This window comes from Ambystoma mexicanum, chromosome 5p, assembly GCF_040938575.1.
Source record: "Ambystoma mexicanum isolate Mex_15411 chromosome 5p, UKY_AmexF1_1, whole genome shotgun sequence".
Classification (NCBI taxonomy): domain Eukaryota; kingdom Metazoa; phylum Chordata; class Amphibia; order Caudata; family Ambystomatidae; genus Ambystoma; species Ambystoma mexicanum.
Genome location: NC_090930.1, coordinates 1,129,222,916 through 1,129,245,863, shown reverse-complemented (window position 1 = coordinate 1,129,245,863; position 22,948 = coordinate 1,129,222,916).

Here is a 22,948-nt window from a genome sequence, read left to right as displayed (position 1 = left end):
TAGTCTTTACTTCACCTACTGCAGTGTCTACATTTTGTTGTCTGGATAAAGCATCCGCCTTCCCATTCTTGCTACCAGGTCAGAATGTCACCGCAAAATCAAATTTGTTGAAATACTGTGACCAACATAGTTGTCTAGGACTGAATGATTGCGCTGTCTTGAAATACTGCAGGTTTTTGTGATCAGTTACCACTACCACTTGATGCCTGGCTCCTAGTAGATAATGTCTCCACTCTAAAAATGCTAACCGAATGGCCAACAATTCTTTATCATTGATAGAATAATTCTGTTCACATGCAGACAACTTCCTGGAGTAAAATGCCACTGGATGCCATATTCCCTTCTCATCTTTTTGTGATAAAATCGCTTCTACCGCCATATTACTTGCATCCGTCTCTACTTGAAACGTTCGATTGGTATTTGGATGTTTCAACACCGGGGCAGTAGTGAAGGCTACCTTTAACTCCTGAAAGGCTTTCTCTACCTCGACACTCCAAGTAAATCGTACTGCCTTTTTTAGCAATTGTGTGATAGGAGTGACGATTTTAGAGAAATTGCTGCTAAAGCGCCTATAGAAGTTGGCAAACCCCAAGAAAAATTGTATGTCTTTTATACACTGAGGGGAAGGCCAGTCCATCACTGCTTGAACCTTTTTTGGATCCATCACAATCCCTGTGTTATTCAATATGAATCCCAAAAACTCCACTTTATTCACATGGAACGCACACTTCTCCAATTTAACACACAATTGATACTCCTGTAATCTCTTCAATACCTATCTAACATGCTTTACATGTTGTTCTGGAGCATCTGAATAAATCAAAATATCATCAATGTAGACGATGACAAAAACATTAATGAATTCATGTAATACTTCTTGCATAAAAAACTGAAAAGCTGCAGGGGCATTGCATAAACCAAAAGGCATCACTAGATACTCAAACAACCCATATTTCGTCCTGAATGCAGTTTTCCATTCATCCCCCTCTGTTGCTCGTATTAGGTGGTAAGCACCCCTCAAATCCAACTTAGTATACACCTTGGCCGCCCTCACCTGATCTAAAAGGACCGAAATCAAGGGTAATGGAAATATGTTCTTTATGGTGACCTTGTTTAATGCACGATAGTCAATGCATGTGCGTAATGTTCCTTCTTTCTTGGGAACAACAAAAGTGGTGATGAAACAAGGGAAGTAGAGTGTCTAATAAATCCCTTAGCCAACATCTCATCTAGATACTCTTGCAGATGCTCATTTTCCTTTTCTTTGAGGGCATAAATTCTACTGCATGGTAATTTGGCTCCGTCTTCTAGTTCAATTACACAATCATAAGTCCGATGAGGGGGTAACTGCTCAGCAACTCTTTTGTCAAACACTCTAGCAAATTCCCTGTATGGTGCTGGGATTCCTTCCCCCACTGCTCCCACCACCTGATCCACCGCCCCCTTCTCAAGTAACAATGCAGCGGGGCCTAGCTCCGGGAGTATGTGTTCCTGCCACCTCTCCTCATCAAACCATACTGTCTGCTTTTTCTCAATCAATCCAGGGATTATGTATTTTCAACCACAGCATCCCCAAAATCAGACCAAACTGAGGTGCTGCAATCAGATCAAAAGTAATGTCCTCTTGATGACCACCTACACAAATCATTTCCAAATTCTGAGTCTGCTTCCGTATGGGTCCTGATACCAATGGTGAACTGTCTACTGACTGTACTCCTTCAACTTTTTGTTCATCCACTAATGCTAATCCTAACTGGGCCACAAGGGTAAGATCCACAAAATTGCCTGTAGCCCCTGAATCCACCATTGCCATCACCTCCCGTTTCGTCAAAGCAAAGCACAACGTTACCAGAATGTATAAGTGTGAAGTATTACCCCCCACTGTATTAGCAATCCATCTGGGGAAACCTACTTCATTCAGATCTGTCACCTGTGTTCCCCCTAAGGCCGGCCCAACTCTTTTCCGCTTCTTTCGTACTCTTTTCTCCTCCCCCACCTTTCTGAGGGATATTGGGGCACGTTCGTATAAAGTGCCTTGCTTGCCCACAATACAGACACAAATTATTCAATTTGGGTTGCTCATTTTCAGCTGCTGACAATGGTCCCCTAACGCTCCCAATCTGCATTGGTTCCACTTCATTTGTCCGTCCTCCTCTACTTCTATCTAAGCGCATAAATGGTGCTGCTTCTGGTCTCTTTTTATTGCCCTTCCTCTCATTCATTCTGTGATCCAACCTTAAGGCCAAATCTTTCATGGCATTACAGGTTCTTGGCTGTGGTTCTATTGAGCAATCGCATCTTTAAGTTCCTCACGTAAACCTTGATAAAATAACACTGTTTGTTTGGCCACCGGCCACTCAGTCACAATTACCAGTCTGTTAAACTGTGTTACATATGTCACCAAATCCCGAGCTCCTTGCTTTAAACCTAGTAATTCCTTATCCTCTGCTAATGACACCTCTTGTTGGTCAAATAATCTGCCAAATTCTGCTAAAAACCCGTCCCAGTTATATAGCAGAGGATCATCCTTTTGCACCAATGGCATTGCCCATGCTGCTGCATCTCCCGTCAAATTAGAAATCACGAAGGCTGTCCTAGTCTGAATGGTCTGAACCACTTTGGGTTTACACAGAAAATGTAATCTACATTGAGTAAGGAACATCATGTATTTCCTAGGATCCCCTGAAAAGCGTTCTGGAGCCGGTAACGGAACACTACTGGGAGGTTGGACGATTACCGTAGGATTCTGATTTGCAGAAACTCCCGTCGCACTAGTTCCTACTAACGGAGTCCTTTGTGCAACCAAACTCTGGACCTGTGTTTTCAAGTTATCAAATTCTTGTCTAGCATGAGATAATTCCACTTGGATATCTTGGAGAGCCTTTAGCACATCGGCCAAAGGCGGAGGAGTCGCTTCCATTTGGCTTGGGTGGTTGTAATTATCCCAATATGGGGGTGGCTTATTATGTCAAGATACAACCAATCATGGGGGGGAAGAGAGGTCGACACTCTCCCCCGAACCACGGAAGCCGAATGAAGTCGACCCTCCCACCGTGGTTGGCACAGGTACCTGATATATAATAAACAAGACACCATGTGGCAGTCAGTAGGGGGAAGAGGGTTAGGGAGAGGTTGTGGACAGGGTAGGGTAGATTAGGAACACCGGATCGAGGGTGAGGGAGAGCCTAATTTTGGATGGGACTGGGAGACGAAACAGGAAAAAACCCTTCACTCACTAGAACCTTGTAACACCACAATTGGTATGTATTCTGAGAGCATAGCTCATACCTTGGCATACCTTGATACCCTTAACTTACACACCAGCAATCCTTGTTAGCTTCACCACATGATTTGTTGGGACACCTTACTAGATGCCCCTCCAGACAAAATGCATAGCACACATGTTAGGACACCTTAATACATGTAACTCCAACAGAATGCATAGCACATAAAATGAAACGTACAATGGGAAATGCTCCCGTTATGAAAAAATAAGACACATGGCCCCCCTGGGCTGGCGTAAGCAACACTGACATACCAGAACATAGAATTAGCAGTAACATGAAACACATGATTTTGGGCTCTTTAGTCTACTTTAAACATGCATTTGTCCCCAGATACATTTTGTTTTCAGCATGTGGAAGAAAAAAAAACTGAGGCCTCTCATAACATTCCTTAATGCCTTTTCTAACCCACCAGAATGTGGAGCCAGTTCATTTTTCCCTGGGAGCTGGCCCCTCCCTGCACAGAAGAGTTACATCGTTCGTTTTCACTCCCCACTGATAATATCTGAGTTCAGTATGCGTGCGACTCATGGATGCCCCTTTCCAGCCCCCTGCCCGCACTTATCTTTGGTCCGGGAAGCTCCTGCGCCTACCTGGACTTTGAAGGACGTCGCATGTAATCACCGTCGAATCCTGTTCCTCTTGATCACGCTCGCCGGTACCTCAGTGCTCCGACACAGCATACGCCTGGATACTGAATAAGCCACACCTGCCGTGCACCGTAGGACCCTAAATAAACCGTTGTTCATTAAGATCACCTGGCCACACGCGCACATGGCAAAAGACTACTCGATCTCCCAATTGCTCCTGGGAAATGTAATCGTACTGCATTTTTCCCTCATTTCTGCCTTTTCCTTGGTCCAGAACTCTCACGCTCACCCTTATTCCTGACAGGGTACTGGTACGTGCCACAGAAGCAGCTGTACCAGCCCAGAAGGGTAAGGGATGTGCAGCATAAGCAGCTGCCCCAGCCCAGAGGGGTATGAGACATGTAGCAGAAGCAGCCGTCCCAGCCCAGAATGGTAAGTGACGTGTAGCAGAAGCAGCTGTCCCAGCCAGAGGGGTAAGGGATGTGCAGCAGAAGCAGCTGTCCCAGCCCAATAGGGTAAGGGATGTGCAGCAGAAGCAGCTGCCCCAGCCCCAGGGGGTAATGCCATGCCAGCATCTGGACCCCAGAGTGGTCCAAGCCAAACAGGGGCAAAACCAAAACCTTGTGGCAAGAAGGCAAAGCATGCACAGCAGGAACAGGCTCAACCCCATGGCACGGCACAGGACACTGGCTCGTTGAGGAAGAGGAAATTCAATGATGAAGAACTCCATATCCTCATGGACTACGTGACCATGCATCACCTTGACATGTGCCAGCAAGCGGGGAGCACACATACACCTGCTCATCGTATGGTACATTTGCAGCATGTCACGGATGAGATCAATGCCTTATTGTTTGAGAAGTGTACTGCTGCACAGGTAGTGAAGCTCTGGAATGACCTCAACCATTGCTGGGTGCCAACCTCGCCTCTGCTCTGGCAACTGGAGGGCAGTCACCAATGGAGGAGGAGCTGACGGAGAATGAAGAGGCTTTGAGGCATTTCATTCTAGTGGATCATGCGCAAGGAGTGGAAGGCCTAGAAATTTACGAAGACACGTCAGGTGAGGGACCAAGATTGTGCATCCTGAGTACGTGTAGTGAAGCTTCAACAAGATGTATGACTGTGGAGCACATATGGCTGCATTTGATTGACTGCCCAGGGTGAACCGTGTTGTGGTTTACTGACTCCTGTCCAGTATAAACAAGAGTGGATACAACCCATGTTTTGTATATCAGTTGAACATGGCCATGTGGCTGTACTCTTCCCCCACTAGCATACCCCGGCAACATCTGCAACATGATATAGCAACGTGCCCTCTTGTTAGCTGCAACCTTGATGTCAGTGACTCTGCTCTGCTAGACATGTGCTTGTGTCCGAAATACGAGTTATACCTCATGTACTCCAGGGTATATATTCTCTTTTCACACATGTGTGTAGGTGCTTCCATGCTACATAGAACATCCAATATGACAACCAACATGCCTTAAGGCATGCCCTGAGTGAGTGTGCATATGTCTAGACTGTGCACAACCCCGCTTTGCCAATGGCAAGGACTCCTGACGAAAATCGTTGTGAAGCCTGATCCCTGTAACCCTACCACACTCAGCACATACTCCATGGGTCTATGCCCCTCTCCCTCTTGTGGTTCACTGTAACAACTCCATTGACTTATTCTCTCCACTACACAGACCTTGGCTAGGTGGTACTCTTACAGCCATACATTAACTGGGACTGTTTCCTTTTTCACACATTCACAGCATGTTCCATTTGTGCACAGTACCTGTACCATGTCAACAGTGGTGTGACATGTGATGGATGTGAACTTGGATGTGGATATGTGTGTCTGCCTGTTGCCATGTCATGTAATTGCATGTCACAGAGCCACATTGCCATGCCCATTTCACAGGTATTACTCAACAGTTAGCTGTGCCGCGAACCATAATGTGCTTGTTAACGACAATGATTATTAGCAATGTGTCCACTGGCAGCATGGCTCTGAGCAGGGAATGTTGTTGGCAGTCTGCATATGCCATGATCAGATAGCTTCTTGTACATGGTGTGTGGATGCTCTTTTTATTATGATGACATGCCCTGCATTTTGTTACATGACAGCAGTGTGATACACATGTTTACTGTAGACCACGTTGCACATGACTCCACGTGTCTTTTTCTGTCCAAGTGCAGAGGAGGAGAAAGAGGAGAAAGAAGAGTCTGTGGTGCTTCAGACCACCAGTGGAGGATGTGGCGTGGCAGGCCGTGAGAATGCACTGGTGCTACAGACCATCCTGAGCCATGCTGCAGACAATTTGGACTCTTTGAACTCCAGTAGTTCTGATGCTGAACCAAATGTGCAGTACTCAATGCTGGCAGAGGTGAGTGCACCAATGGGTGGAGCAGTTGGGGCCTGTGAGTCTGCAGGGGGTCAGGTGCCTTCACCAGTCCAGTCAATAGTGTCATGCACATCTGTGGTGGTTACGGCTGCAAGGCCACACTCCAATGTATTTGTTTCCGGTCCTGGGGCAGATGGACATGGGAGGATTGCGATCCTGCAGCCAGAGACAGTGGCAACACACAGGCCTTCTCCCGTGGATAGGCAGGCATGGGGCCCGCACACGTGGGGACGTGTGCAGGCTAAGCAGACAGTGTGGGAGCTGCAGATGTTGCGTTCTACACACCGACAGGGTGCTGCCTATGAGAGTTTGGCTGAGGGCATGGCTAGGTTGGCCAGTTCCATAATACCCCAGCAGCACAGGCAGAGCAACAGCTGCAGGCAATGCGGTTCACATGCCGCTCCCACAGGTTGCACATGGAGGCCAACATCAGAGGCCGATGGGCAGATCTGAAGTGTCTGCAGTAATCCCTGCTTGCAGAGGGTTGGGAGCACAGGGAAGCCCTGTGGCAGGAGTCGTTGGCCCACAGAAAGGCAATCGATGAGGAAGAGACAGCCAGCAGAAGACTGTTCCACCAGGAGATGCTATCGTTGAGACAGACTATCACAGAGGAACTCTGTGCAACCCATGAGGTGTGCATAGTTACCTCCAAGCCCTCAGTCTGCTGGTGCATTCATCACTGTCACACATGGCTGCTGCCACTGAGGACCAGGCCAGTGCACTGCGTGGTCAGCCTGCAGCACCACGTCCACCTTCTAATTTAACGCAGAATGGTGGTTCCAGCAGAGGCATGCCCCCCTGGTCCACCGTAGCCATTCAGTCCATGAGACCATGGAGGGGATTTTTTCTTTTTTGTAACGTCCGCCCATGTGACATGCTCCCTGCTTGTCCCCCCTCCAGGGTGTACCCTACACCCCCGTGCCATGATGACCATTTTTGATTTTTTTGTATATTTTTTGTTACCATAGTTGACCCCAGGCCGGGATGTTGGCATTTTATTTTTGAGTTGCCCGTTCCAGGTTTTCTCTGTATTATTTTACTTATTTTTTCCTTGAGTTGTTTTTCCTTGAGTTGTGCTGTTAACCTCTCAAAGCCGTAACGTTTGCAGTGGTGGACGTGCAGGCATGCATAATGAGGTCAACTTGTATGTTTGCATGGTGGTGCACAGGATGGCATGTGCAGGTAAATATGAGTTCAGTGTTTCCTTGCACATGTGTTCTCTGTGAATGGTACTTCACTATGCCCGTTTGAATGTCTTCTCCCATGTTGTTTCAGTAATCCGTGATTTGGAAGTGACTGCTTTCCCGGGGGAGACACCTTGCACCCTTTGATATCCATGCTCCCCATGCCCTCCACCAGGCACTGTCACTCCTATTCCTATTTTTGAGACATAGTTCTGGTTGAAGGTGATGCAGGATTCGCACCATGCCGGCACAGTCAGCGGGTAAGCATGAGCACTGTCTTGAATGTTGAGCATGCATCATTGGTCACCATGTTTGCTGCATGTGTAACATCTTATATGTGCTTTGCATGCTACCATGCCGGGATGGTTATTTAAGGTACACTCATGTCACTGTGTTAGCTCCCTCAGTCAATTCATCTATGGCTGCACCTACTCTGGTGTCATTGGTCATCTATGATCCAGGCAGTGTCACTCTTCCACCCTCAATCTGTTGTGGTATGCTGCACTCATGGGCAGATCAAAATCTATGGCCTGTCACCCTCTTTCACCCTGTGTTGCTTCTGCAGTGGGTGCTCTGCATATTTTGTGGAACTATTCATATGTTGTCATGGATGTGCATGTTCTTTATGTTGTTACTATGCATGTCATTGCATTAAGGTGATGCATCTCCCGATGGGGTGCATCGTATGCAAGGCAGGTGGGTACACTGTGCAGGTAAATGAAGGGCATTGCAGATGCTTGTGTGGTGTTTGGCTGGGCGTCTTGCACTGTGTGTGAACAATTGTGATTGACTTGTCTTTTGGGGCACCATTAATTCTTCATGGGTGCATGTTTCACAGGATGTTGTTCTGGTGATATGACTAGGCATGGTGTTGTTAGTATGGATTGGTGGGGCCACTTGTGTCATATTCAAGATTGTGGCAGTTCAAACTGTGTGGGGCTTTATTGGGTGTTTGATAGTGGGTTGCAGGGACAGCTTTTTGTGGCCTGTAAGAGGTGTTGATGGTTGTGCTGGTGTGTATCTCATTGCACTTTGACCATGTGTACTGAGTGACACTTCACATACCTTGCAATATTTGTGGTGTTTTGTTTTGACAGTCCATTTAGCCTCTCTTGCTTAGGGTTCACCAATTATGGTGTGCAGCACCAGTTACAAGCCACAACCATGGGAACATTGATGCACATTTTTGGGATGCTATGTTGTGTACGAGCACATTACGTTTAGTCGTGTTGCTGTTTTCACATGCATGTCCCACACATGCTGCACCATGGTGTTTGCAGCTGCAAGTGACAGCAGCTGGGTGCATTGTGCTGCAGAATTAAATTGAATGCAGTATTGACCAATTGTATGCTGTCACAATTAAGTCCCCATTGAACCTGCACTTTTTGTTTGCATCCTACATTTAGCATGCATTTATCCTTGCTTGCAGTATCACATTACTTTGTGTTGTATGCTTATGCCTTCCATTGCTGTTACCTCGTTGGCCATCCTTCCAGTCTGACATCGGACTCTGTGAATTGATGCATCAAGCATGATCCTGCCTGGAGTGCAAGAGGTGACTATTTGTGTACTTACATTCTTGCGCTTTGCTTCACGGCTGAACTCTACAAAATCTGAAGGGAAGTTGCCAACCCATCCGCTGTATGTTCTGCCCCTACTCCTTCACAGTCCCTTTGTAATGCACTTGCCTCTCACTTCTTTTAAAAAACCCTGTACATACTGAACATCCTTGTCACACACTCTTCCAACACAACCCTCCTCCCTCTGCCCCCCTACCACTCACCCTCCTCCTTCTTCCTTCTCCTCCTTCCCTACTGTCTCACCTGAAGATGTCACCAGAGTTGTGAAATCAATGAAGCTCTCTTCACAACAGGTTGGCACATGCTCCTCCAGAACCATCATGGGCAACATCTTCTCTCTCGCCCCTGCTCTTGCTGATCTCCGCAACTACTCTGTTGCAACTGGTTCTTTTCCATCCTCCCTCAAGCACTCCCTTGTGCACCCCATCCTTACAAAACCATCTGCAGACCCTTCCTGCCCAGCCAACTACCACCCCATTTCCATCACCCCATTCCTGGGAAAACTGCTTGAGAAGTTGTCCCTCCCCAACTCAACACCCATACCAAACTTGTTGGTGGTCTACATGACCACCAGTGTAGATTCCAGGCTTCTAGACCCACGGATACTGCTCTTCTGAACACCTGTAAAGAACTGCTTGCATCCCTCTATTCCAAATCCCCTGTTGTCCTTATACTCCTTGATCTCTCTTCTGCATTTAACACAGTGAACCATTACATCCTCATGATAAGGCTCCATGATACCTTTGGTATCTCGGAGAGGGCACTAGACTGGCTTAGCTCTTTTGTAACCCACTATTCCTCCAAAACCATTCTGGGCCCTTTCTCCTCCCCTATTTCCACCTCTAACTGTGGCGTCCCCTAGGGCTCCCTTCTTTTGCCCAGCCTCTTTAACATATACTTTTCCTTCTGGACTGTGTCATTGTCTCCTTCTCCCCCAACTTCCAGTGCTACTTTGATGATACCCAACTCTTCTTCAAACTTCATCCTGATGCACTTGCACCTTCTTTCATCCCTGACTGCCTCTACGCCATCCAGGCCTGTTGCTCTGCAAACGACATCTGCTTCTACGCCAGAAAAACAGAGAGTCTCCCTATTCGATCCCCTACAGCCGACTTCTTCCCTTCACTCTTGCCTTCCTCCATGGGCATCCCCTCAGGCCCCCCCTGAAGCCAGGAATCTTGGAGTCATATTTGACTCCTCTCTTTCCTTCATCCCTCATATTCAGGACATTGTCAAGAGGTCCCACATTCAGCTCTTCCTTCTCTAAGTAATTGTACCCTCCACAACTATCACCAGAAACTCAATGTTACTCCTGCTCAGGTTCTCTCCAGGCTAGACTACTGCAACAGCCTGCTACTTAATCTTCCTTTGTCCACCCTGTGACCCCTCCATCGTACCCAGAATAGGACAGCAAGACTTCTCCTTGGCATCAAGCCCAGGGACTGCATCTCTCCTGCCCTACAAAGCATTCAATGGGTCACGGTCTCAGCACAGATTACATTCAAATCCCTCTGTATCATCCACAGGGCTATCTGGGTCCTTGGACCATTTTATCTTCAACACTTCCTGACCAATTACTCCCCTTCTAGACTCCTGCGTTCCTCTGGAACCAACTCCCTGCATGTGAAGCTGTTTGCTAGACAGAGAGCTGGTGGTCGATCAGTTTCCTCGGTGGGCTGTCTTCTGCATAATAGCCTCCCTCTCCCTCTGAGTCTTGAGCAAGACCTCATTAAGTTCCCAAAAAGCCACAAGACCGTCCTCCTCTCCTCCTCCTGCTCCTCCACTGTTACCTGCTAATCAAACAGTTGCATGGCTGATATACAGGGCCCTTATGTATCCACAGGGCCCTGACCACCCACATCTCTCATCCAAGCCGCTGTCTATATACTGTACTTGCTCAGTCTCTGCCTCACCACAGGAGGTTGCACTTACATTTTTCTTTTCTTTTCTTAACACTTTACCCCGAGCACCTCCGCACCTTTTCCCTTACCCCCATCCCCTCTACACTTGTACGTTCTGAACACTCACACAGCAAATTAGGTTTGTCTCCCCTCCCGATCATTCTCATGGCTTGTTAGTATTATAAATTCAATTTTGTATCTCTGTTGTAATTCATTGTCTACCTTCCCCTGTCCCCACCCTGTTGCCTGTTGGTGCTTTGAAACAGTTTAGCTAATTGTATAAGCTCCTAACAAGTGACCAATAAACAAATAAATGTGCTCCCATTACTTTGTTCAGTGCACTGTCCTAATACTACACAGGTGATGGCATGCATTGTCATGTCATTGGTAGTCTTCCAGGGGTGTACCTGTTTTTTTGTGGGATCAATTATCTGCATATGTGATGTCTTCTCATGTTCATGCAGCATGTCGACTGATGCGTGTATTGTGTATGTGCCGTTTATAGTGAACAGGGATATGTGACATGCACATTTGCTGAATGTCATTGAGGGGTCAGGGAGTGTGGGGGATGGTGTTTGTCAGTGTGTGTGTTTTGTGTGTTTAATTTGCATTCAGTGTGCAGGTGTTGCTGCATGTGTGCTGGGACACATGTTGATGGTTATTTTGTGAGTTGTTGTTTGCATTTGTTGCATATCACTGAGGGGTGCCCATGGGTCTTGCATTTACGGGTGCATGGATGTGTTAGCTGCACTCTGTTTCATTTTGTGCATTTTAATATGTGTGCAACTCCGTAACATAAAGTTGCTAGTTCACTTTCAAAGAGTAGGTGGATTATGTATTCCACATTTTGTCTAAATCTGGGATCTTCAGAATACATCCGTAATGAGCGGTATTCTGATGCTGATATTTGAATAGGTCTATCATCGTACCTTCCTCATTTGCCAGTAGGAAAGAGTAGAGGAAAAGAACATGCTTCTATACTTTTTTCCCATATGCTGATTGTAGATCCTTTTGTTTGACGCATTTGGTACGTTTCCAGTGCATCTTCTATGGTGTCATTAGAGTGCAATGGATGAATTTTATAATGGTCTAAAGTGTTTGATATTGTAGCAAGATCTAGGAGCTCAAATTGACCAGCTTCTTGTGACTCTTGAATTATTTCAGTTGTATCCTTCAAGTTTTCTTCAATATTAATTTCTTTGTAATATTCATTATTCTCTTTAAGATATTGCAAGGCTTCTCTAACTTTATGTACATTTACCAGCTGTTGCCAAATTTTTTTGTCTTTGTAGGTACTCCATTTACTAAGTTAATTAAAGATTGCTGCATTGGACGTTGCACTCCTAGAGTATGCACATTTTCTTTTAGATCTAATGGTAAATAGACTACTTTTCCACGAATACCTTTCACTAATTCAGAGTGAGGTAGTTTTGCCGTTTTTGGTTGAAGGCGTATTATTGCTTGAAATGGGTGCACTGTTTGAATTATGATGCTCTCATATAAATTAAGTTGTTGTAGGGGTTTTGGTAGTGGATATAATTCCAAATAATTTGTGATAGCACGGGAAGGAGTTTGGTTGTTGTCAAGTTTTGTAGTGCAGTAACTGCAAAGTATTAAGGGGTCAGTTATTTCGTATTTGTTTTCTGCTATAAGGTACAGAGCGAATTCAAACCATTTAGAATCTTCATTGTCTTCTATTTTGTATGATAGGTCTACAGTTTTTGTGTTACTTTTATAAAAAGTTCTGCGGCAGAATACACACACATGGATTGGTACTTCAGCTGATGTACTTTTAAATTTTAGTATTTTTTTGTATGTGTGTAGTAAAAGGTTGCCATGTGTAGAATTGTTGCTAATTTGGTTTACAGATATTTCATTCTGTAAATGGCTTTCACTTTCAAAATATTTTTTCTGGATATAGTCGATTTCTTCAAGTAGTCTTTTGCTGTACCATGTAGAAGAATGTTATTCAAATTGGCTAGTGCTAAAGCAGGACTTTTAGCATAGTAAAGTTTATAAACTAGATTTCTTATAGTTGAATGATGTGTTGATATCATTTTGGTATCATGGAAGGTGGTTGTGCAAGTAGGTCCTGTAATGCAGGCCAATGAATGTCCTTGTAGTCCTATGTACTTGCGCACTGGACAGGTATCCATATTTTGCACTAGTTTAATTTTGATTTTGTCTTTGCTTTTCACATATTGGTTGAGGAATTGGCGTAAAGACTTGAAATTATTTTTGGGAATGTTACACATTGACGTGCATGGCCATTTGTACACTAGACGTGATTCAGTTGAATGGAGGGGTAAATAAATAACTTTCTTTTGAGAATAATTGCACTATCAACGCTTCTAAGATTAATTTCCTAAGATAGGTTTTATGGGTTGAACCTGGTTTCTCTCCTGTTTTTATAAGATTTTGAAGGAATCTGTGACGGAACATTTTGGCTAAAATACTTTTCTTGGTATGCTTACTTTGCACTATATCAAGATTTATAGAAGCAGTTTAGCGATAGCTGATTTTTTGTTAATTGTTTTCTAGTTTGTTTTACATTTTGATAGAGGAGGTAACGTTTTTGTACTTGAAACTTCTTTTGTTTCACTAAATGACTCTATTAGCTGTTTTGTTTCAACTTTTTTTTACAAATTCTGCTAGAGATGGATGCTTATGTTGGACACTTTTATTTTCATTTGCTCTACTTCTGCGTTGCTTTCTACGGACTTGATTTTTGGTAGGCATTATTTTGGGTCTGTTGAAAAAAATAAACAAGGTATGGGTTGGGGTGTTCTGCAATGTATGTGTGCTGTGTGCATGAGTGTTTGAGTAAGATGATGACGATGTATGTAATGGTGTGTGATTTTGCATTGGGGAACTACAACTAGTAGGGATGGGTATTCTTGAATTAATGTGCTACTAAACTTGAGATCAGATTACAGAAATAAGTAAGCTAGTGGTGTGGACAAGTATAAATAGTAAATCTAATGCTATACAATTAAAACAGGTGTTTGTTCTATAATATCAAAATTCTAGCAGCTGAGTTGGGTCATTTGTGTGTCGAAAAATAGGAATTTGTGGGCCATTCTGGATGCAAATCACTGTTTAAGAAAGGGGGATTTTTGGAGAGAATGGTGCACAATCTCTATTTTTAGGCACAGAAATAGCATGAATTACCTATACAGTTTGTTTGAGTAATAATACAAATATCATGGTGGTATTCAACTTACTTTTTTTCTATAATGAGCAGGTTACTTCTTAGTTGTTCTTTGTACTTCAAAATCGGCTGCTTCTTTTCAGGAGAATGGTCTTCACTGCAATTGTAAAAGAAATATATTAGTAATTTTGTTTGTATATACCACTGTTTTTAATTTAGACATTGATTTTTTTTAATTGGCATCCTCAGCGCCTTCCTCAAAACCATTAAAACTATCTTATTCACATAAGATACGTCGCACCAGTTGAATACATATCATATGCTGTTAATGAATAAACTGTATTGCAATGACTAATTGTAGCAAACAAAATAAGTTTAGTATCCCTTGTGAAGTTCATAATGTACCAGTGAATACCACTATTCCTGTAACTAAGCTTTTGCAAGTAATAGTGCCTCAATTTCATGGGCTGCTTGCCCTATATAAATGTAAGTAATTAAATAAATAAAAAAATAAAAAAATGTTTATGTTATTGTACAAGTATTGTTGTTTGAGGTTTGAACATAGTGTGTGCATGCAATTTTGTTTGACTATATGTAGAATATATATTTTATTTAAAAAATGTTAGTTCAATATGATTTGAGTGTGTGTGTGTATAAAGAAATTAAATAGTATAAAGGTTTGTAAGTGACAGTTGATTTAAGGAGATTGAAAAAAAGACAGTAAATTCATTTTACAGATTATACAACGTAAAAGTCAGTTAGTCTGTTTATATGAAACTAGAAAATGTGTTCATGTATTTTACAGAAAATACGCATAACTGTAGTTTGTGTTCATGCATATGGATATGCATGCAGCTGCAAGTAGAAATCTTGGAGACTTGTTGTTATGCCTGCTGGACATATCTCTTTACCCGGAATAACCTCTCCATACAAAATGAGTTAAGCCCATAGAACCGCTAGACTGTTCTATTCGAAATGGAGGTTGTTCGATGCATTGCCAGGAAAACGACGTCTGCATTTTTCACGTCGTTAAATTCACATGACTTAGTTCCATCACGTGTGTCACGGCAGTACGTACATAAGCAGCATGGAAACGTCGATCGCTGCTTCTGATTAATTCAATTTTGGCGTTTTGTAGCTGAACTCTTGACCTGCGTCCCGCATTCCCTTCAGCAACTTCTTTGGCCTTTTGTTGCGTGTTTTCCACCACACGCTAATTCCTGGGCTGCGTGCATCCTGTTCGCGTGCCAAATCTCCACGCGGACGCTGTCTCCAAGCGTGGTTGTCCTGGGCTTCATGTATCCTGTTTGCGTGCCAAATCTCCACGCGGACGCTGTCTCCAAGTGCGGCTGTCCTGGGCTGCGTGTATCCTGTTCGCGTGCCAATTCCCCACGCGGACGCTATCTCCAAGCGCGGCTGTCCTGGGCTGAGTGCATCCTGTTTGCGTGCCAAATCTCCACGTGGATGCTGTCTCCAAGCGTGGCTGTCCTGGGCTGCGTGTATCCTGTTTGTGTGCCAAATCTCCACGCGGACGCTGTCTGCAAGTGCGGCTGTCCTGGGCTGCATGTATCCTGTTCGCGTGCCAAATCTCCACGCGGATGCTGTCTTCAAGCGCGGCTGTCCTGGGCTGCGTGTATCCTGTTCGCGTGCCAAATCTCCACACGCGGACGCTGTCTTCAAGCGCGTCTGTCCTGGGCTGCGTGTATCCAGTTCGCGTGGCAAATCTCCACGCGGAAAACGCTGTCTCCAAGCACGGCATTCCTGGCTGCGTGTACGCTGTCGCGTGCAATCCTGCACGTGGTTTTCTGAACTTCTTTGAACTTTTGGTACCTGTGATAGTTAACAGGTGAACTTCTATTTTTGTTCTTCGTGGGAAAGGAAGTATTTCATGAACCATTGGAAGGTGATTGTGCACAGTACTTTGGATGCTATCCTGTGGTGCACCAACCCGGTATCTAGCGTGAGGCTCGTGCCGTTCGGGATAAGTCTCCCTTACTAATCTTCCTCTCCTTTGTCGTTGGTTCATCTCCTGGATTTCTTCAAGAGACTTACGTTGAATACTTCAGTTTTTGCCATAAGGTCAGTGTTCTGAAATTATGCTAACACTGTGCTATCATCGTGAGTTCAGTTTGGGACAGTTTCTTATGATAAATCTATCCTAGGCTGACTTCCGATACAATACCCACGCCCTTTCCAGTGAACCATCTCTCTGCCTGTTTCATCAGTCAGAGAGTTGTATCATTTGGAAGGTCTAATTTGACTTAACTACAATCAAGTCGTGTGAAAAAGGATCCAGAAGAGCCCTACCAATTGTATCCTTTTTTGGTTACCGTATCCTTTTTAATTGCTACATTGGTGATTTATGACACTTGTAAAGTATTTCTTGTAGTAGGTGCTTTCCAATGATATGACACCTGTACTCAGAGAGATTAACAGTACATTTAAAGTGGTGATCTATGATGATGCAGTTAGATGTAGAGGTCTTGGATGTGATTGGTGGATGTTCATGTGACTTCTTAGCTACATCCAATGAGGGAATGGCACAGAAAGTGAAAAGGAAATGGCAGAAGGACTGTTCATGATACAATATGTCCGCGGACATGGCGGTAGTTTGCGGACATCGGATGTTACATCCGGGACTTTTTGGGTTGGGAAGCCTAGCAAATGAGAATGAGCATAGAAAGTGATTGGTCAGGAAAGTTTAGTGGGTGTTTTGTGACAGGAGAGAGTTTCTCAGATACTCTTTTTGCTGAGAGAAGAACAGATAGCTATGGCTGTGTGTTTCAGAAAACAGATTGTTTGGATTTTGGGAGACTTGTGGATACATTGGTTGAAGGTGCATGCAGAAAGCTGTGGAGTAGCTGTCGATCTTGGATTCCCACATGTGGAAGTGCACTGGCATGGAGTACATGGAATGAAGTGGTTGGACTTGCTACCTCAGTGTGCTACTTTGGAGACAGAGCAACATCCAGACATAATTGTAATTCATTGTGGAGGGAACAGTTTAGGACATGTGTCTGGAATTTCTTTGCAATTTGCAATGAAAGAAGGACTTGGAAAGATCATGCACATGTTCCCAAATTCTCAAGTAATTTTTTCACGGAATGCGCAGAGAAAAATGTGGCTTTGTTCTTCTTCATTTGGTCAACAAATGGAGAAAGCAAGGCGCAATGTCAATAAGGCTGTTTGTGCCTTTCTAAGAGATTTTGGCATGTCCTCTTTTTACAATGAAAATATTCAGGGTAATTCATAGAATTTCGCACAAAAGTGGCGCACGTGGCTGGCGCACAGTGTCCCCGTGCAATACACTGCGCCAGCCACGTGCGATAAAATCCATTTCATCACACAGCGTATTCATGGATTTTAGCCTCCAAAACCAGCCGTGGCGCAGAGTGGCGCAGCGACCCTGCAGCAGCGACAGTTACGCCCCCAAGAACGCCCTCGCGCAAGGAAAATCCATCAAAATCCCCAATTCATCGCAAATGTCTGTGCTAACCTTGGACCAGTTTACAGGGCTGACAAACAGCAAACGCCAAGCGGGGTCCGTGTATTACTGGACTGCGCGGGAAGTTTCACACGCGATTGGCCCTGTGCGAGCGGGGTACGTGTATAACTGGGGAGCGTGGGAAGTTTCACACGCGATTTCAGCAGGGTACGTGTATTACTGAGGTGCGCGGGAAGTTTCACACGCGATTTCAGCAGGGTACGTGTATTACTGTGGTGCGCAGGAAGTTTTACACGCGATTGGCCCTGTGCGAGCGGGGTACGTGTATTACTGGGGTGCGCGGGAAGTTTCACACGCGATTGGCTCTGTGTGAGCGGGGTACGCGTATTCCTGGGGTGCGCGGGAAGTTTCACACTCGATTGGCCCTGTGCGAGCGGGGTACGTGTATTACTGGGGTGCGCAGAAAGTCTCACAGGCGATTGGCCCTGTGCGAGTGGGGTACGTGTATTACCGGGGTGCGCGGGAAGTTTCACAAGCAATTTCAGCTGGGTACGTGTATTACTGGGGTGCGCGGGAAGTTTCATACGAGATTGGCCCTGTGCGAGCGGGGTACGTGTATTACTGGGGTGTGCGGGAAGTTTCACACGCGGTTGGCCCTGTGCGAGCGGGGCACGTGTATTACTGGGGTGCGCGGGACGTCTCACACACAATTGGCCCTGTGCGAGCAGTGTACGCGTATTACTGTGGTGCACGGGAAGTTTCACACGCGATTTCAGCTGGGTACGTATATTACTGCAAACAAAGGGGGGTCTGGGAATCTCTCTACCAGCACGAACACAGCCCAATGACCTGTTCTTGGGTGAATAACCCCTGGGAGAGACTCTACCAAGTCTTTAGCTCACTGTCCTTTTCACAGAGAAGAAATTTCCCCGCATATCAGCCTTTGTCCTGCCCAGGGGCAGTCCAGCGCCGAAATGCTAGGCAATTCTCCTCTGAACAAGAGTACCATCAGTAACCCCATACACGTGTTTCAGCCTTGTTGGGCATCATCAGTGAGGTGAAACTGTTGCCTCTCTAAGAACAGTGAGCAAGGGGTCCACGTCTGGATTGCCCTGTTAACTTGGTAACTGGCGTGAGGTTGGGCTGAATGTCTCCCCTTCATACGCAGTGACGGTGCATGCATGGGAGGGTTTTAGTCATGTGGGACATGTGTCAATGTAGTACTGTTTCTGTTGCTTCTCAGCCCTAATTGTGTGCCATGGTGCTAATGCCTGTTCCCATTTCTTTTCTTTCATGTCTTTGCAGGGGATGACGCACTTGATACTGCTGGGGTGGTTGAGATGGTGCAGACCCAGGAGGGGTCTCAGGCCCGACCGGGCACCAGTGAGGGACGTGGTGTGGTGGGGGGTGAGAACCCATACTTGCTGCAGACCATTATCTCAAGGGGTGTCTCTGGGTGCACCTCCCCCAAGCTCTATTTAGGTGTTGATTCGGATGATGAGACCAATGTGCGGTCTCAGGTAAGTGTTTCTGGGAGGGATTCTGTACTGTCCAACGCACCTGTACCAGGGGTAGAACCCTCAATGGGGATGTTAGTGTTGGTAGGTCCGCCTTTGGGGGTTACGGATGCAGGGTCACACTCTGCAACATCTGATCCTGTTCATGGGCCAGCAGATCAGAGGGGAATGCAGTCCTGCAGCCTCAGGCAGTGCCGGCACAGCAAGGCGCAGTTAGCCTTGCCCCAGACAGGTGTGGTGCCCGCCGACACGGTGGCCATACGCCACCTGGCAATACCGCATGGGAGCAATGGTATGGCAAACCAACAGGCAGCATCATCTGAGATGATGTCTCAGACCATGGATAGGGTGGCCACTTCCATTGTCCCCCAAGAAAGGCTGATGGAACAACTACAGCAGGCAACAGACTCCATTTGCCAGTCACACAGGGAGGACATGTTCGCGTCCAACAGGGGCAGACGGGCGGCACTGGAGACTCTGCGGGAAGCCATTTCTATTGAGTCCCAGGGCCACAGGGAAGCCCTGAGGGTGGAACTCCGTCAGCTCAGGGTGACTCTTGTTGAGCTTGAGGCTTCAACTGACATGAGGACAGAACAGCAGCTGGAGCAGCTCACACGTACGCTCTCAGCTGAGATGCAGGCAACTAGGGAGGAGGTCCGGGCATCACGTGAGTGGTTGCATGGGGACCTCCACACGATTATCCTCGAGAACCAGACCTTCCACACACGCATGCTTGCTGCCATGGAGGACCAGACTAGGGCTTTGCGTGGGCTGCCTCCCATAGTGCCACCACCTCCTGATGCAGCTGCAGAGGGTGAGGAGAGCGACAGCAGCAAATCTCTCACAATAGGGTAGCCGTGCAGGCCATGAGCCCATGGAGGTGTTTTTTTCCGCAAGATCCACACAGGTGGGTTTTGGTGTGCACCCTATCCTCGGACCTCCTGGGTGGCCTCCCCCACGCCCCCCCCCCCCCCCCCCGGCCCATTCATGGCCATTTTTTTTTTTTTTATTGTTTAATCAAAAATAAGATTTTACAATACAGAATATAAGTTCTTTCATCATCATCATCAGATCCTTTTCTCAGGGCAGGACTTTGCCAAGGCTTTTCTCACTTTTTGTTATTGAAGTTGTCAAGCTCGAGCAAGCGTTAATCTCAAGGCAGTCTACTTTGGAAATGGAGTCCATGTTGTAAGCAGTGCACCTACACTTTTGCGTGGCGCTAACACTGTACAGTTGGAAGTGTTCGAAGTGCTGGCATTATCAGGTAGTGAGACTACCAATTTTTTAAATCCGTACTGTCATGTTTATGGTAGGTTGGAGGTTGTGTAGGTGATTAGTATTATTGGTAAATATTTGGTAATGTGTGTTGTTGGTCCTGCATTACTGTGAGCATTTCATGTGTGGCCAGTTTCCATTAGGGACACTGTAGTTTGTGACACTTGTGTCATGTTGTGGGGATTAATTTGTTTGCTCTCACATAGCATGACATGCCATGGTGTGTTGTGTGGCGGTGCCGGGGAGGGGTTGGGTGACATGGCACTGTTCTCATGTTGTATTTTGCAAGTGGGTATTCATTTTTGCTGCATAGAAGTGTGTCTTTTGATGACACTGCATTGGTGGTGTTTGTGTAGGTAGGGATGCAACATTGTGACACTTCCAGGTGAACAATCTCAGGCTGCTATGGTTCTGACAGTTGACTGTCCTTTAATTCATCAGAATTGTCAGATTGAGTCATCATTGATTGTCAGATGGTATGTGCCAGGGCTGTGTGCACTGCACAGGGGTGTGATTTCTATGTGAAGTAATTAGCCACCAGCTGCGTACGGGCTGCCTCACCCCGTGCCTTTTGCCCTCCCATGCGCAGCGGGCGTGCATGAAGTTGGGGATGTGGGGGCACCACCATGTCCACAGCCAGGCCCCGGCGTGTTGCAACATTGTGCAGGACACATGCTGCCACTATGATCCTGCACACTACTGGGGGAGCGTATAACAGCTGCCCGCCAGAACGGTCAAGGGAGCGAAAGCGTGACTTGAGCACTCCGAATGTGCACTCCACTATGTCCCGGGTTGCAATATGGGCTGTGTTGTATCTTACCTCGGGAGGCGTGATGGGGTTCCGAATTGGCGTCATCATGTGGGTGCTCAGAGGGTAGGCACTGTCCCCTGGGGAGGTGGTGATGGGGATCATTAGTGGGGTAGTGACATTACTCTGTATCTGTCATGCATGCGTGTGCTGTGGCATTTATACTCACCAAGCATCCATGCATCACCATGCCGCCCAGCTTCCATGTCCTGGTTTAGGGTTGACATCCTGTAAATGAAGCTGTCGTGGGTGGACCCTGGATAGTTGGCATATACTGAGGTGATGATTCCTTGGCATCACATACTACCTGGACGTTGATGGAATGCCAGTGCTTGCGGTTTCTATAGATGTGCTCAGATGCCCTAGGGGGACGTAGAGCCACATGGGCGCAATCAATGGCACCTAGCACTTTGGGGAATTGTGCCACCCTGTAGAAATCCTGGCTGACAGCCTGTCTTTCTGCAGGTGTTCTGGGCAGGTATATGTGCCTGCGGACTGATGGGCGTGCAGTGATGATGGCCAACACCTGGTGTAGGCACCGTGACTGCGTGGCCTGTGACCCCCCCCACTATGGCACTTGTCCGCTGAAATGATCTGGTAGCCAAGAAGTGCAGTACATTGAGGACCTTCTCCAGGGGGCTCAGTGCTTGGGAGCACAGGGTGGGTGATGTGAGGTCATCCTCCCACTCACTGACCAGGTTGAGTATTATGTGAGGTGGAAACCTGTACCTCCCATACACCTGGTCATCAGGCATACCAAAAAGGCTGGTTCTGGGTGTGAAGATTCTGGCCCTGACTATCCTCCTCCTCCTCCTGCGGTATCCCACGGCCACTGCTGCTAGGAACGGTATTTTCTTCCTGGCGTCTGAGCTTGTTTGTTGTTTGCGCACACTTTTATGCTGCGCGGGACTTGCGCCTGCTTCATGCTGGCATACGTGTTTCCGGATTGGACCTTTTTATTTTGGCGCGTTGTAGGCGACCGTGTAAATCTTCCCGCCCACCCTAGGAATACACGTAACACGCTCTCCCAGGCCCAGTCGCGAGTGAATATTCCCGCCCACCCCAGGAATACACGTAACACTCTCTCTTAGGCCCAGTCGCGTGTGGAAGTTCACGCGAACCCGTATTACACGTACCCTGCTGATATCGCGTGTGGAAGTTCACGCAAACCCCGTAATACACGTACCCTGCTGATATCGCGTGTGGAAGTTCATGCGAACCCCATAATACACGTACCCTGCTGATATCGCGTGTGGAAGTTCACACGAACCCCATAATACACGTACCCTGCTGATATCGTGTGTGGGAGTTCACGCAGACCCATAAAACACGTACCCTGATGAAATCGCGTTTAAGACTACCCGCGCACCCCTGAAATACACGTACCCGGGCAAATCACACTGCTAGGGGGTGGGGGTGCAGGGAGACATGAGTTGGACATGAGTGGGGGACTGGTGGAGGGTGCCCCTGACTGCTGGGGGGTGGGAGTGCAAGGGGGACATGAGTTGGACATGAGCGGGGCTTGGTGGAGAGCGCCCCTGACTGCTGGGGGGTGGGGGTGCAGGGGGACATGAGTTGGACATGAGTGGGGCCTGGTGGAGGGTGCCCCTGGATGCTGGGGGGTGGGGGTGCAGGGAGACATGAGTGGGGGCCTGGTGGAGGGTGCCCCTGGATGCTGGGGGGTGGGGGTGCAGGGAGACATGAGTGGGGGCCTGGTGGAGGGTGCCCCTGGATGCTGGGGGGTGGGGTGCTGGGAGACAAGAGTGGGGGCCTGGTGGAGGGTGCCCCTGGATGCTGGGGGGTTGGGGTGCAGGGAGACATGA